Below are 15419 nucleotides of genomic sequence, written 5' to 3' on the forward strand. Positions count from 1 at the left end.
CGAGTGGGGTAGCGGTCAAGGCGGGTATAATCAAAAGGAGTCGGGGGTGTATAACAAGAATTATCAGCAGGGTCAGCAAAGTCAAGGGGCGACTCAAGGCCAAAGTTCTTCGCAAGATTCGGAAATTCTGACACTTTTGAAAGATTTGAGCCAAAGAATGGAGATTCAAGAAAAAGCGAATGTCGCGAGAGATAAGCAAATGAGTCAATTGGCTGAAGAGATGGCCACCTTGAAGAAAAAATCCATCCAAATTACCAAGTGATACAGTGAAGAATCTGAGCCATCAGAGTACCAGTTCATCCAATGGTAAAAACGTACACGTGAGTGCAATCACCATTGAAGATCATGGGGTGAACGACACAGTTGAAGAATTTGAAAGAGTGGCACCACTTATTCCCATTCAGATTGGTGATTTCAAGACCACCGGGGTGTGTTTGTGACTGGTTTGAGTTTGGACCTTTACAAGAAGTTGACACCACATTGGTGTTGGCTGATTTCACTCGAAGACGGCCCCGAGGGAAGTTGGTTCGAGTTGCAGTAAAGGTTGGAGAGTTTTTATTATCCTGAAGATTTTCTTGTTTTGGATTATACACCGGTAGAGAATGAAGAAGAGCCGAGAGTGATATTGGGGAACCGTTTTTTGGCAACATCTAATGCTCAAATCAATTGCCGAGACGGAACAGTGTGCATGGCCTTTGGTAATCGTAAGTTAGTTTTGCATATCTTTTCAAATTCATTTGATTATTCTTGTGAAAATAAATCTTTTAGGTCAGGTGCTACTAACAATTGTCTTCCTCATGTAAGTGAGGATGACACCAAAGAAGAAAGTTTTGTGTTTGACAGGTCGAAGCGGGAGAGAGAAAAAGAGGAGCTGAATTCGGTAGAGATTCATGTTGGATAGTTGGAGATTTCATGTGATGATTTCAAACATGCAAGAAAAAAGGTGGTTCATAATAAGACGGGTAAAACAAGTAAGAAGAAATTGCCATAGAAGGAGAAGGTGAGGAAGCCACCAGGGTTTGAGAACGAACAAAGAAGGTTGGCATGCTTCGGGCCAAGGTGGAGTGTCATAGACAGTTTACTATTATGTTGGAGAAGTAAAAAGAGTGAGTTGGAGGAAGGTAAGTACTCCACTAGACCACCATAAACGCAAAATGAGGTAACGGTCTGGCTGTAGCTTTAACAAAAACTTAGCGCTAATCGGGAGGCAACCCGGCCTTGTACTTAGGTACGTGTATATTTTTGTTGTAGTTGAACTTTGTGGGTGTAGTTCACTATAAACCCTCACGAGACCATACTCGCCCACCCGGGCTACCGGGGCGGGGGGGGGGGGTTTAAAGGGCTTGTTGCATACACTAAATGCCACCGTGATTCCTACGAAAGTGAGTTAGGTCTTTTAACATTTTTACTCGTATAACAAATTTGGTTATGAAATTTATTAATCTCGGTCGGTAATTTAAAATTAATGGTTTTGCAAACGATTTAAAAGACCTATATTTTTAACATTTGTGTGAAGCTTGCTTCTACATGTTTGAGAGTTTGCAGATTTTATTTTGAGAGTTGAGGAGGTAAGGATCACCGAGAGCATCACCGAGGGCACGAGAGTTGCACATGAGAGTTTTTCTTTTCTATCAGGTGATTTTGTTTTCATAACCTTATTTGTTTTATTAGTATTTGTGTTAAAAGTGTAATTGTATTTTTTGTATAGTTAGTAATAACCACCATCACATTAGGCCCGGTTTTAAAATTGTTGAAGTGAATTTTAACCCCGTCCATATTTTTGGGTCATAAATTTTCAACATGGAGGAAAATGTTTGCCTCAAGTGTGGGGATGGGGGGGGGGGAATTGGAAATTTAAAAGTTTTAATGTTCCTTGAATTAAGATTTTTTGCATAATAATGAAAAATGATAGAAAAATCGGGGGTTATTTTTCAAAATTATTGTATTATAAGAGATAAATAAAACGGGAATACACGTAATTTGAGATGTATTGGCAGTCTCAGCCTTGAGAATGAAAGGATAATTTGGTTGTTGACTTAATTGAACCTTAAATGCTTGATTTTTAGTGGGAAACGCCTTCAGGGTTTTGTTTGTTTAGCTAAGCGTGTGTAAGGACTAGAATGAAAGATTATGCCATACTCAAGCCTTTTTATTAGATTTGATCACCAAAAAATATATTTTAATATGAATATTTATTGTACAATGCTTGGATAGGCTTAACATTAGTGTATGCTAGATGGTTTGTGATATAAACATAAATGAAAATACTGCTAGTTAAGTGGTTAACACTTCATAGGCGTATGGTTTTATGGCCTTAAATCCTGTATTGATGGGATGCCCCGGGGAACGTAGACCATGGGTCGGTATGCGGTTTATCATATGGTAGGCGTAAATCCTAGTGGATTTATTTATATTAATAAAAGCTTAAAAAGAGCAAACCGTAGTTTATCTGCAATTCATATGTTAATAAACATGATCACAAAAAGTGATTTAAAAAGTACAAATTCACTACTGACTTGATCATCCACGCTGTTACCATTAAGAAACGGACCACACGGGACACGTCATATGTAAGCCCTACAGATGAATTCGTGCCTACTCACGTATGGTGATGGACTTTGGGGTATTGCTTGATAACGGGGGGTATGTCATGTAGTGGGGGCTATTTACTAGTTGGTTACCTAATTGTACCTTAATCATATCTAATGGCCATTTCGGTAGACTTTAATACTTAAGTTTGAGTTTTGGTTTGATAAAAATATCCAAGATTGTCTTAGCTATTACATATGGGCTTGAAAAATTGTACAAATGTTCAAAATTTTGATTGTCTAATCTTAAGGTTTAAGTCAAGTTGGGGTGGCCTGGTTCGGTAAAACTATAATGAAGCATGGTAAGACGGCTTCAGGGCTTTGAGGTGTGGGTTCCATTTTAATCATATGAATTAATACAACTGTCGCACCTTATTTTTCCCGGAAAGTATTAAGACGTGGGTCGCAATTGTGGTTTTTTTGTGTTCTTGGTGCTTAATTAAGATAATCTATGAAGTATTTTGAAAATAATCTTTGATTCAGATTCCATTGCAAAATCTTTTTCGGGACGAAAAAGGATAAGTGTGGGGATGTGATGGTTGGGTAAAAGTTAGTTTATTTTATATATTAATTAGTTAATTTTAGTTAAATAATCGAATGAACATTGGTACTTCAAGCGTTGTTATGTGTTTTCAGGACATTGGAAGCTTTGGAGCTTAACGAGGATATTTACGAGCTTGGAATGAAGATCGAGAAGTGAGAGATTGGACTTGCATGCATCCCGAGGCAGTCAGGAAAAGAAAATAGAAAAATATGAAGTTTTACATCTTCGCGATACGTGAAGATGCAAAGAAGGGCAACTTCGCGATACGCGAAGTTGAAGAAATCCGTCCGCGACTATTTTGTCCTTCGCGATACACGAAGAAGCATGTTGATCATCTTTGCGATACGCGAAGATGCTTAAGTCGGCCAAAAATTTAGGTTTTCCCTATATAAAACCCCTTAACCTCCCCATTCGGCTAATATCAACTTCCAGAGGCAGAAGAGCTGTGCTAAGAAGATTTTCCACCACCCCGAAGCTTTCCGGTTCATCTCGGGTTTGCATGTTCATCAATATAAGTACTTTAATGATTATGTCGATGTCTGGCTAGTCGTGTGTGGTTTTTCGTTCTAGGCTAAGGTTTTGTGTGAAGTACTATTTTTGATCAGATTCTAATGCTTAATGATTATAGCTTGATTGATTTTATATGAATTTGTCTTGCTTAACTAGTTATTTGGTTGATTAAAGTTTGTGTTTGCGATTATTGATTTGTATAACGTTTGTTTGGCTGTTCATCAACATTTAGGGTTAATATCTTGTGTCCATTGGACTAGAATCATCAAACCTTATCATTGAATTAGTTGTCCTAGACATAGATTTGACAATTGTGGAGTCCGGGTTCGTTTGTGTCAACAATTCGGTTAGGGTATCGTTTGTCATCATAAATCAAACCACAAGACTAGCAATTATTATAAAACCAAACACTATAGAATCTGTGATTGCCGTAATGGAACACATAAGTAATAATTAGTTTTAATTAATCTTTTTCCTTGAGTGAATGAATGTTTTTTATTAATATTGTTTACAAAGCTTTTAAGTAATAATTAGTTTTTAATTAATATTTTTCTAAAAACAAACCGCTTGACATAGTCTTTCTGCCTTAGTTTATTAATTAACTTAGTCATATTAAATTAGCACTTTCCTTGAGTCCTTGTGGAGACGACCTTACTTACCCGTACTAGTTTATAGGTATTTAAGTCTTTAATTATTTGTTTTTGAGTAGACCGCGACAGCCTACGTCAGTCAACCGGTCAATAATTACCCAAATACTATCATTGCGGCTTTGAGTAGTGGGGAGTTTGTTGACAAAATCCATGGCTATGTTCTCCCATTTCCAAACAGGAATCAATGGTTGCTCGACCAAGCCAAACGGATTTTGATGCTCGGCCTTGACCTTTGAACAAGTGAGGCATTTAGATACATATACTGCGATATCTTTCTTCATTCCCGGCCACCAAAACATGGGACGAAGATCGGTATACATTTTATCCGCACCGGGATGAATTGAGTATCGTGACTTATGAGCTTCATCAAGGATGAACGTACGAATACCATCACGATCGGGAACCCATAAACGGTCAAATAATAAAGTAAACCTTACGTTTGGTTTCAAGTTGGAGTTTCGGCGCCACACGACATCTCGTCGTATAAACTTCCTTCAGTGACGGAGACGTGTTGAGCGATGAAGATGCGGTATTAAAGATTGGATTGCATGGTGACACAATTGAGCAAGACGGATTTAATGTGAATCTTACGACTAAGAGCATCGGCCACGACATTTGCTTTCCCGGTGTGGTAGCGAATCTCACAATCGTAATCGATTAGCAATTCGGCCCATCATCTTTGTCTCATGTTGAGATCCTTTTGGTCGAATATGTGTTGCAAACTTTTATGATCGTCTTTGTCTCCAAATTTGTAAGGCAAACACGACCGAACCAAGTTCGAGATCGTGTGTCGTGTAATTTTTCTCGTGAACATTGAGTTGACACGAGGCCTAAGCAATGACCTTGTCTCGTTGCATAAGAACACCACTGAGACCTTGGATAGAAAGCGTCGCAAAACACAACAAAATCATCGTTGCCCTTGAGAAGAGCAAGGATAGGAGCATTGCAAAGCATGTCCTTTAGGGTTTGAAACTCTTTTTTTCTTGTTCGAGACCCCATTTATAGACTTTCCCTTTGTAGGTTAGTGCAGTAAGGGGGGAAGCAATCTTCGAAAAGTTGCGGATGAAACGACGGTAATATAACGCTAAACCAAGAAATGAGCGAACCTCTGTTGGAGAGGACGGGGTTTTCCAACTTTTAACGACGGGGTCAACGTGAATACCCTTGTCGTTGACGATGTGGCCCAGAAATTGAACTTGCTTTAGCCAAAATTCGCATTTGGAGAATTTAGCATAAAGTTGTTCTTTTCGCAACAAGTCAAGAATGGCGTGCAAATAATATCTGTGCTTGTCTTCGGATTTAGAATATATCAAGATGTCGTCAATGAAAAACAATCACGAACTTGTCGAGGAAGGGTTTACAAATGCGATTCATAAGGTCCATGAAAACGGCGGGAGCATTAGTCAACCTAAAAGGCATAACTCAGAATTCAAAGTGCCTATAACGAGTACAGAAGGCGGTATTGGGTATGTCATCCTCGTGGACACGAAGTTGGTGATAACCCGAACGGAGTTGGTGATAACCCGAACAGAGATCAATCTTGGATAAACAAGCGGATCCTTGAAGTTGATCGAATAGGTCATCGATGCGCAGAAGAGGATAACGGTTCTTGATGGTAAGCTTATTGAGCTCTCGGTAATCGATACACATACGAAGAGTACCGTCCTTCTTCTTGACAAACAAAACGGGTGCGCCCCATGGAGATGAACTCGGGCGAATGAAACCCTTGTCCGTGAGTTCTTGGATTTGGTATGAGCGTTCTTGCATCTCGGAGGGTGCAAGACGGTATGGTGCCTTGGCTACGGGGTTTGCTCCGGGTACAAGGTCAATGCAGAACTCCACTTGACGTATGGGAGGGAGTCCGGAAACGTCTTCGGGAAAGACTTCAGGGAAGTCGCGAGCAATCGGAATGTCGGAAAGTTGCTTCTCTACGTGGGCCTTTGTGGTGACATGGGCTAAGAAAGCGACATACTTTTTGCTTAAATAACGTTGGGCTTCAAGGCACAACATGAGGTTTAGCTCTAGGAATGGTCTTTTTCCAGCGATGTTTAGAATTACGCCACCTTCGATAGGGATACGAATAATCTTCTCGAAACATAGAATTTCGGCATGGTGAAGGGAGAGCCAATCCATACCAATGATGGACGTCGAAGCTACCCATTTGCATTGAATGAGATCAATGGAGAACTTTTGCCCATTAAGGGTGAGCGTGCAATTACGGACAACAGAGTCAATAACGATCGAACTACCATTAGCTATCTCTATCGTGAATGGCTTAGACAATTTTACTATGGGGCGCATCAAGTATGTACTCAAAATCAAAGGAAATGAAACTCCTATCGGCTCCCGAATCAAATAATACCGATGCATGATGCTTGTTAACTAGAAACGTACCGTTCACCACATCATTCGAGTTTCGGGCTTGGTGAGCATTGATGGTGAAGGCTCGCCCTTGAATTCCTTGAGGTTCTCGTGTTTGAGAAGTTGAAGCTTGAGGGGTTGGAGCTTGGTAGGCTTGCATGAGCATGGGTTGAGCTTGAGGGTTTGTAGGGGGCATGAGTTGGGGTAATTGAGGTTGGTAAGTTTGAACTTGGTAGGCGTGGGAGGTGTAGTAGGGTTGTGGGGCAACATAGGCTTGATGGGCTTGAGCGAGTCGAGGACACGCATTGCGGAGGTGGTTTGGATCACCGCAATTATATCAAGCCCTAACGATGTTAGTGATTGGAGCACGAGGGATGGCTCGGTTGGGTTGGTTTGATGGTGCGAACCGCGGTTGAGCGGCTTGCACACGGGGTGCTTCTCGGCAGTATTGGGTGAGGTGGCCGAATCGGTGGCAATTGGTGCACACTCAGTAAGTGGATTGGGATGGATGGTGAAGTTGGCAAGTATTGCAATATGGGTGTGGGCTGGTGTATGGCTTCTTGGTTGGAGAAGCTTGTTGGGCTTGTGGTTAGGCTATAACAAAATTTTGCGAATTGGGCTTTCGTTTGTTATTGCGGTAATGAGAGGAGTTATGGTTGTGATTGTGTTTGAAGGATTCGGGCTTTGAGAATTCAGGCTTTGAGGATGTGGGCTTGGACTCTTTAGTGGGCTCGGATGCGGGCTTATCATTGGGCTTTTCAGAACTTTTCTGCGTCAAGGTCCCGGCCTTAACGCTGTTTTCAGTGAGTGTACCGGCTAGGGTGATGGCATCATGAAGTTCTTTTGGGTCACGACTAAGGACAAAATCTTGGATTTGCATCGGCAAACCCGTGATGTGTTTATCAATGGCTTGCTCCAAATGAGTAACCATGTGTGGGATGAGGACGCTCAATTCGTGGAACCGATTGTTGTAAGCGGTATTATCACCTCCCTCTTGCTTCAAATTCCAAAGCTCTTCTTCCAACTTCCGGAGTTCACATTTCGGGCAGAATTGGTCTAACATGAGCTTATTGAGGTCATCCAATGGCAAGGCCATGGCAACCTCAACCCCAAGGTCTCTCTTCTTGCTATTCCACCAAGTAAGGGCACTCGATTTGAAAACACTTGACGCATACATGGTCTTTTTGTCATCCGGACATGCACAGTGGAGGAACACGCTCTCCATGTGCTCGAACCATTGAAGAAGGGTTGTAGCACCCTCAGTCCCAAAGTAATCGATCGGGTTAGCGTTGGTGACTTGCTTGATAGTGAAAACATTAGAGTTTGCGGTAACATTAGCGGCATTCACTGCTTGGAGTTGAGAGATGACCATCGGGAGGGCTTCCATGATTTCCTTTGTAATGCGGGACGACATGCGACGGTCCGAGTTTCCGGTGTGGCGGGTACGGTTGATGAGACGGGAAGACATACTGCAAGGATCAAATATGTAAGATTTATAATACTTGGGTAAATGTTGTAAATGTATGAGTTTGTGTAAACCGATACTTGTGAATTCTATTTAACAATTTGAGATTGAGTTTGTGTAAATCGATACTTGTGAATTCTATTTAACAATTTGAGGTTGAGTTTGTGGTTGAGGTTGGGAATGAAGGCTTTTACGAGGCGTGATTTTATAAGTGTTGACGTGATGAGGAATAATAAAATAAATATATAAATAAATAAATAAACAGTCATAACTTAAAATTGAAACATGGGGTTTCATTTGTTGGTTAGGATTTAATGAACCACCATGGTTCCTTCCAACGAAATGAAAATGTCGAAAACCAAATAAAAGTTGTTGAAATATTCATGTACTAACATCACAAAATCGATGAAAATTGAGTTTTAAGGGGTGTTGAGATAGATGGTTGAAGTACTACGGGAACCACCCCGTATTTGCGTACTTCACCCAACTATTCAACTAAAATACAATATGAAAAACCGAGTTTAGCCACGTATCACTGTGAATTCGGTTATAAATTAAGGATGAGATCATCACATGACCACGATTGATACAATGAGGGTAGTAGATTTGTGAACATTCGGTGTGATACGCTTTCGCACCTCACCCTCCAGGAAGGCAACCAGGTCTCACGGCTGATTGAGATGTATGCGCATTGCACTTCCTTAGGCTCGCAAGCTTTGGTGTCAAGGGATCGGTGTACAGGTGTGTCCCCGTTACAGTTAGTACGTATCCGTTACACGAATCATCCTCAAGGAGAGGGGAGGTAAAAGGTGGGAATTCTTAAGGAATTTCCCGATTAAAAATCGTCCTAAATTTTTGAAAAATGATTTTGAGGCATAGCCTCGGAATAAGTGTGTGCTTTCGTGTACATTTGTATATGATAAACAATTTAAATAAATTAAGCTATGTACAAAAATTTAAACAAATAGGGTGCATATATAGGAACACGGATAGGGACCCTAAACATGCTACTAGGTCATTACGTCTAACCACCTATCTTATAGTCTTCGGCTCTGATACCAATCTGCCACACTGACCTACGGCGGGATATGTCGGGGCGCGACATAAATGTATCATAGCTCAAAAGACACTAAGTAAATACACGTGTCAATATCTAAATTATTTATTTCATATAATCCAAACACGTAAAGCACAAACATTGTTTCAAAAGAAATTACAACTAAAATAATAGAAATAATGTTCATCATTATTAATCATGCATCGTAAGGTCCAACTACTCTTTAATCCCTTGATTCTTCATCCAACATAGGTACCTGCGCCATGCGGGAAAATACATAGTTTGTCAACATAAAGTTGAGAAAGTAATCACGGTTTTTGAATATATATAGTATAAAAATGACAATTCCTTGCGATAATATAAAATACTACAACTAGCATAACAACAATATAACAATAATATAAAAGTTGTCTTTTCACTCGAATCACCTGGATAACGAGCTACTTCGACGGCGTATGATCATACTAATGAGGATGAGATACCAACCACCAAAACATAAAATAAACACATAGTCACATTTGCACGTATAACTAATTGAGCAATATCATATAACATAAATAGTGGAATTGTAGTGGAAAATGATTTAACGCATAACGCCCCCAAAATATAAAATGGTAAAAAGGTGGATGTGAATTACTTACCTTATATGTGGATTAAATGAGGATGAGATAATAATAAAAAGAAAAGTGAGGATGAACACGTTCAAGCTTTCGAGATACGTCAACAAGAATGTCCTAATTGTTTAACAATAGCATTAATAAATGAGGGAAAGAAATAAATAATGATTTGAGATTTGATGGTGGTTTGCGTTTAACATATTACTAGTTTAATTATAAACTTGGAGTCTTGTAGGGTGTAGGTTATTTTATTTGTTAGTTATTTATTAACTAATTTTAGTATATTTATTATTATTATTATTATTATTATTATTATTATTATAACTATTAGTGTTGATATTATTATTTGGTAATTAATATAAGTGATATATCATATTCACATTTTCAAGTAAATAGGTTTTGAATAAATAATAGCCGATATTAAGTATTAATAAACGTTATATATATAAATGAAGCATTAATTATTAAAAAAAATTCATATACATATAAATGGAAGAAAAACATGGGAGAATTTTATTCGGACCTTCAAAATATATTTTTTGTTTCATATTATTTATGCATATATATATATATATATTTAGAATATATATAGAATATATATATATATATACCTATGTATGTTTATGTATATGTGTGTATATATATCTGTACATACTTGTAGATAGAAAAATATATATGTGACGCGAAGCCATGGCCAAAATAACACTTCTTGGGTTTGGTTTCATTAAAATAATGTTTATCTATTATTATTATTATTATTAAAGAAATTTAAAAACAATATATAAAAAACAAACAACCAAACCGGGTCCAGGGGGGTCGAACCCGCGCCCTGGGCCGGCTGAATGGCTTTAAACAAAATGCACCAGTCAGTGGGCTGGTGCTTCAGTTTTTGTTTATAACAGTTTCTACAAGTATATAAACAGACACCACCCAGAACCCTATTTCAATTCCAAACCCTAGGAGTTAAATCCGTTGACTTGTTTGTTGTTCTTTTAAATTGATTTGGTGTTTTTGGTTATCGATTAAAAACGAATCAGAAGCATGTTTCAATTACCGTATATGATCGCGGATCGAGGGCTAACGAAGACCAAATAGGTCGCGGCTGAGCTTGAGATCAAACAGGTTCTTAGCGGCTTCGTTTGATGCAATTAGGTTAGGGGTTTGTGTCGTGAGATTGAGAGGAAGGTGTGAGCGAGTTTAATTGAGTTTTTGTTGTGTTTATATAGTAGTTAAGAGCCTAGGTCAGGCGCGGAATGATAATCGAAATTAGTTATGATTTTTGATTTGTTTTCTATAATTAAAGTGTCGGTGTGATGCGTTTTTTGGTAGTTAACGATTCTATGAGATTAATTTCTTGATTATAACGAGAATTAAGGTCCAACCAAAGCGGGGGGGGGGGGGTTAGTATGCACCGTCGGTGAAGAGAGGAAGAAGGGAAAATAATATTTTATTATTATAATTTGAATAACATTTGCAGATTGGCCCTTCATCTTTGTTCAAGGTGCAACAATGGTAAATTGTAAGTTTAAAGGGGGTTTATCGCACATTCTTGATAATTTAATAAATATAAAAGGAATAATTAAATAAAATAAATCTTTTATTAATAATTTTAACCGACTACGAATCCGGTCAGGTACAAAACATGAAATGGAAAACCGAAATGTTACATTGGATTTACTCATAAACATAGTTTTAAACATCAAAGTGAGTTAAAAATTTTCGCAGAAAATTAAAACTTCAACAATATATTACAAAGCATTCAAATCTTGTTTTAGTAACATCAACTTGTCTTATCAATTTAAACATAATGAAAGAGAACATCTTAACATTCTTTGTCTTCAGATGACAGCCTTGACAGTCCACTGCCATGTGTCTCCCTTAAGTCAGCTGCCTCATCCTATTTGGCTACGTGCATACTAAAAGTCAGCTATGCTGAGTGAGTCCTAGTTAATCAAGCAACATTCATTACATTCACATTCTTACATATACGCATCCGAAGATACATATTTCATAGTTAACCTACTTATCTTTCATTCATACATACTTACATACATTCATACTTTCATACTTTCATACATTCATACTTTCATTCTTTAACTTACTTTTATTATTTAAGGCATACATAATCGTTCTACGTTTTTAAGAGCCTTTCACCCTATAACCTTCACAAATATTATTAGGGTGTGCAACCCTCTAACATTCGTAGATATTATTAGGGTCTGCAACCCTTTAGTCTTCGCAGATATTGTTAGGGTCTGCAACCCTTTATTCTTCGCAGATATAGTTAAGGTCTGCAACCCTTTAATCTTCGCATATATTATTAGGGTCTGCAACCATACAACCATGTAACCATATGATCATACATTCTTTGCCATACAACCATACATACATTTAGTTATATATACATATATGTGTGTGTGTGTGTGTAAGGGGAGGGTTATCCTAAAAACAAGTAATTTTCTAGGAATACTAGGAATAAATCATAGCCATTGGATTATGCTAATCAATGGTTGAGATTTAAAATTATCAAAAACCGACATAGTTTCCTACAATTGTTGTTTTACCATTTGTTGTAATGATACATGTCAAAAATCTATTGGTTCTTACTATTTCCAAGAAACTCCTTATTTTTATTTGAACCCTTATATATATATATATATATATATATATATATATATATATATATATATATATATAGGAAACTTCTTATTTTTTTTGAAGCAATAACAACATATAAGAATAATGAAAAAAAAAAGAAACTTCAAAAAAAATAAAAAAAGTTAACAATAGTTTTTTAGGAGTTTTTAAGTTTTCTCTTTAAGAGGAGTTTTCACTAGATACCACCCCTATATATATATATACACATCCACATATTTAAACTCAATCCTTACTATATCATTTAATTTATATTCACAAACATTTATATAGCATACACTTACCACTTAAGGTAAGTGTATTAATTAAACGCATAAGAGTATGCACACAGCCCTGAAAAAAAACATAACAGAGAAAGGGGCTAGAAACTCACCTGAATCCGGTTCCTCTCGGAGTTAATGGTGATACCTCTCTTCAACTGAGCACGGATAACTGTTTAACAAGTTACAAGTATCAATTATCTAGTTCTAAATATATCATGCTTTTAGGTTAGTGAAACCCTTAACAAATTGGGGTTCGAGGGTAGCGCCCCTGGCAGCGAGGTCTAGGAGCAGCAGCCCCTGGTTGGGGTCGAGCTACCAGGTTAGCTTGGAATAATTTTATTTTCATTAATAATCCTTTACTAAAAACTTCATCAGAAAATGACCTTTTCCTAATTCTGAGCCAAGTTCCAACGTGTCGAACCTTGCTCGACTCGACTCATTTTTAATCGAGTCAAACCTCACTTGACTCAACTCAATTTAATCGAGTCGAACCTCGCTCACTCGACTCGACTCATTTTTAATCGATTCGAACCTCACTCGCCTCGACTCAATTTAATCGAGCCGAACCTCCTCACTCGACTCGATTCAATTTAATCGAGTTGAACCTCCTCACTCGAGTCTACTCAATTTAATCGAGTCGAACCTCACTCACTCGGCTCGACTTAATTTAATTGAGCTGAACTTTCGAGCCTTTCCATCTTGGTCACTTCCTTACGTCCCGTTATGCCTTTTTACTGTTAGTACGAGTTTATGTTTTTCTCATCCTATTAGGCCCGATTTGCCTTGGTATTGGATCTTAAAACAAACTGACATAAAAAAACCTAACGTCTATCATGGTTGTAAAAGTCGCTAGACGGACCCTAGGCGGTTGACTGAGGAGTTGGGTGTACTCGAAGTACTCGGGGAGTACTCGGACATGGTAAATCTAAAGAAAATTAATTTTTTGGTATTATATGTATGCCAAATATAATAAGTTTTCTAATATTTATAACAAAATAGATGAATATCAATGAAAATAAGAGAAATACGTTTTTAAATAATAAATTATTCTATAAATTTGTTAATCATTAATTAAAAAAATTGATATTTGTTCTTTAATATTATAGCAATACGAATTATGTTTTATTTTATTTTAGTCAAAATAGGTCCAAGTTCGCCAATTAGATGTGAGTCTGGCTGAGGTTAACCACTCTTGAACGATTCATAGTTACTAGACGGAGTTAAAGAAACTCGCCTCGACAACATTCCTTATAGCGAGTTCTTGACCTTGTAAACCTACTTTTACAACATTGACCTCTATACTAAAAACATGCATTTCTTGGACTTTGGTTTATTTTAGATCTGGACCATACGTGGATCTAGACGTGTTTCTTGTTTGATGATGATGCTAGATTACGAAATCTATCCCCTTTCAGCTCGGATCTGGATCTGGATGGGAAGGAGTGCTTGTGTGTGTTTTTCAGTGTGTGTTTGGAGGTAGAAGGTGGTGAATGAGAATGTTAAGGTTTTAGGAAGGTTTAAGGAGTTTAAATACTCCAAGCCCATTGTCCTTAGGCCCGTAACCATTCTCAAGTTCATGTATTATTCATAAGCCTACCACTCAATCCCATTATTATGTAACAAAAATTAAATAACGACATACGTTTAAATAATAAAACTTCCTAAATTTGTTACATCCCAAAGACAGATGTTACACTGTAGAAGTGCAATAGCAACCTTATTGATGATCCCACATCAGAGGCCCAGGTTATCACTAGAGTTGCACAAACTGGTTTCAAGCCCTAAGCCGGCTCAGGTTGAAACCGGTTTGGTTTAGTTTGGTCAACAAAAGAGGTTGCTGCTAAAGAGGCTGTTGCTAATGAAGTTCCTGCTGATGCTTCTCATGACATTGATTCTACTATGGTTTCAGCAATTGTTGTTCCCTTCATGGGAGAATCTATGGGACGGTCCCATTGCTACAGAACATGTGGTTAATTAACCTGATGTCATTCAACCAGCCAATGATGTTCTAATCAATGCTCCTAGTGTGTTTCATCCAATTGAAAGTCTTATTGTTGAGGTTCAAGTGAATCCGATTCCTCAACTTCCCATCTACCGACACATCCAGCAAAAAACATTATTTGCTCTCCCTCTGCCGGCAAACAGACAAGAAGCCAATAAGGAACTATTAACAAATGTCTTTTTGCTTGTTTTAATTCTAAGGTTGAACCTAAGGATTATCATGTCGCTCTCAATCCTGGGTTGAAGCTATGCAAGAAGAGTTGTTATAGTTCAAGAAGCTTAATGTGTGGAAGTTGGTAAAGAATCCCGAGAACAGGAGACCGAATGGTACTAATAAGAAATATGATAAAGGGGCTATTATATGAAATAAAGCAGGAGACCGAATGGTACTAATAACAAATGTCTTTTTGCTTGTTTTAATTCTAAGGTTGAACCTAACTTAACCGCTGTCAAACGTATATTTCGGTATCTCAAGGGAAAGCCCCGTTTGTCTCTAGTACCGAAAATACTCCCCCTTGGTACTACATGCTTATACCGACAGTGATTATGGGGAATGCAACATAGACAGAAAGTCAACAATAGGAGGAAGTCAATTCCTGGGTGATCGGTTAATTTCTTGGCAATGCAAGAAACAGGTTACCGTGTCCACCTCCACAGCCGAAGCAGAATACACTGTCGCCTCCATTTGTTGTTCACAAGTGATATGGA

This window comes from Bidens hawaiensis, unplaced genomic scaffold (genome assembly GCF_021521415.1).
Source record: "Bidens hawaiensis isolate Kalapana, Puna unplaced genomic scaffold, B.hawaiensis_p1.1 tig00049200_1, whole genome shotgun sequence".
Classification (NCBI taxonomy): Eukaryota; Viridiplantae; Streptophyta; class Magnoliopsida; order Asterales; family Asteraceae; genus Bidens; species Bidens hawaiensis.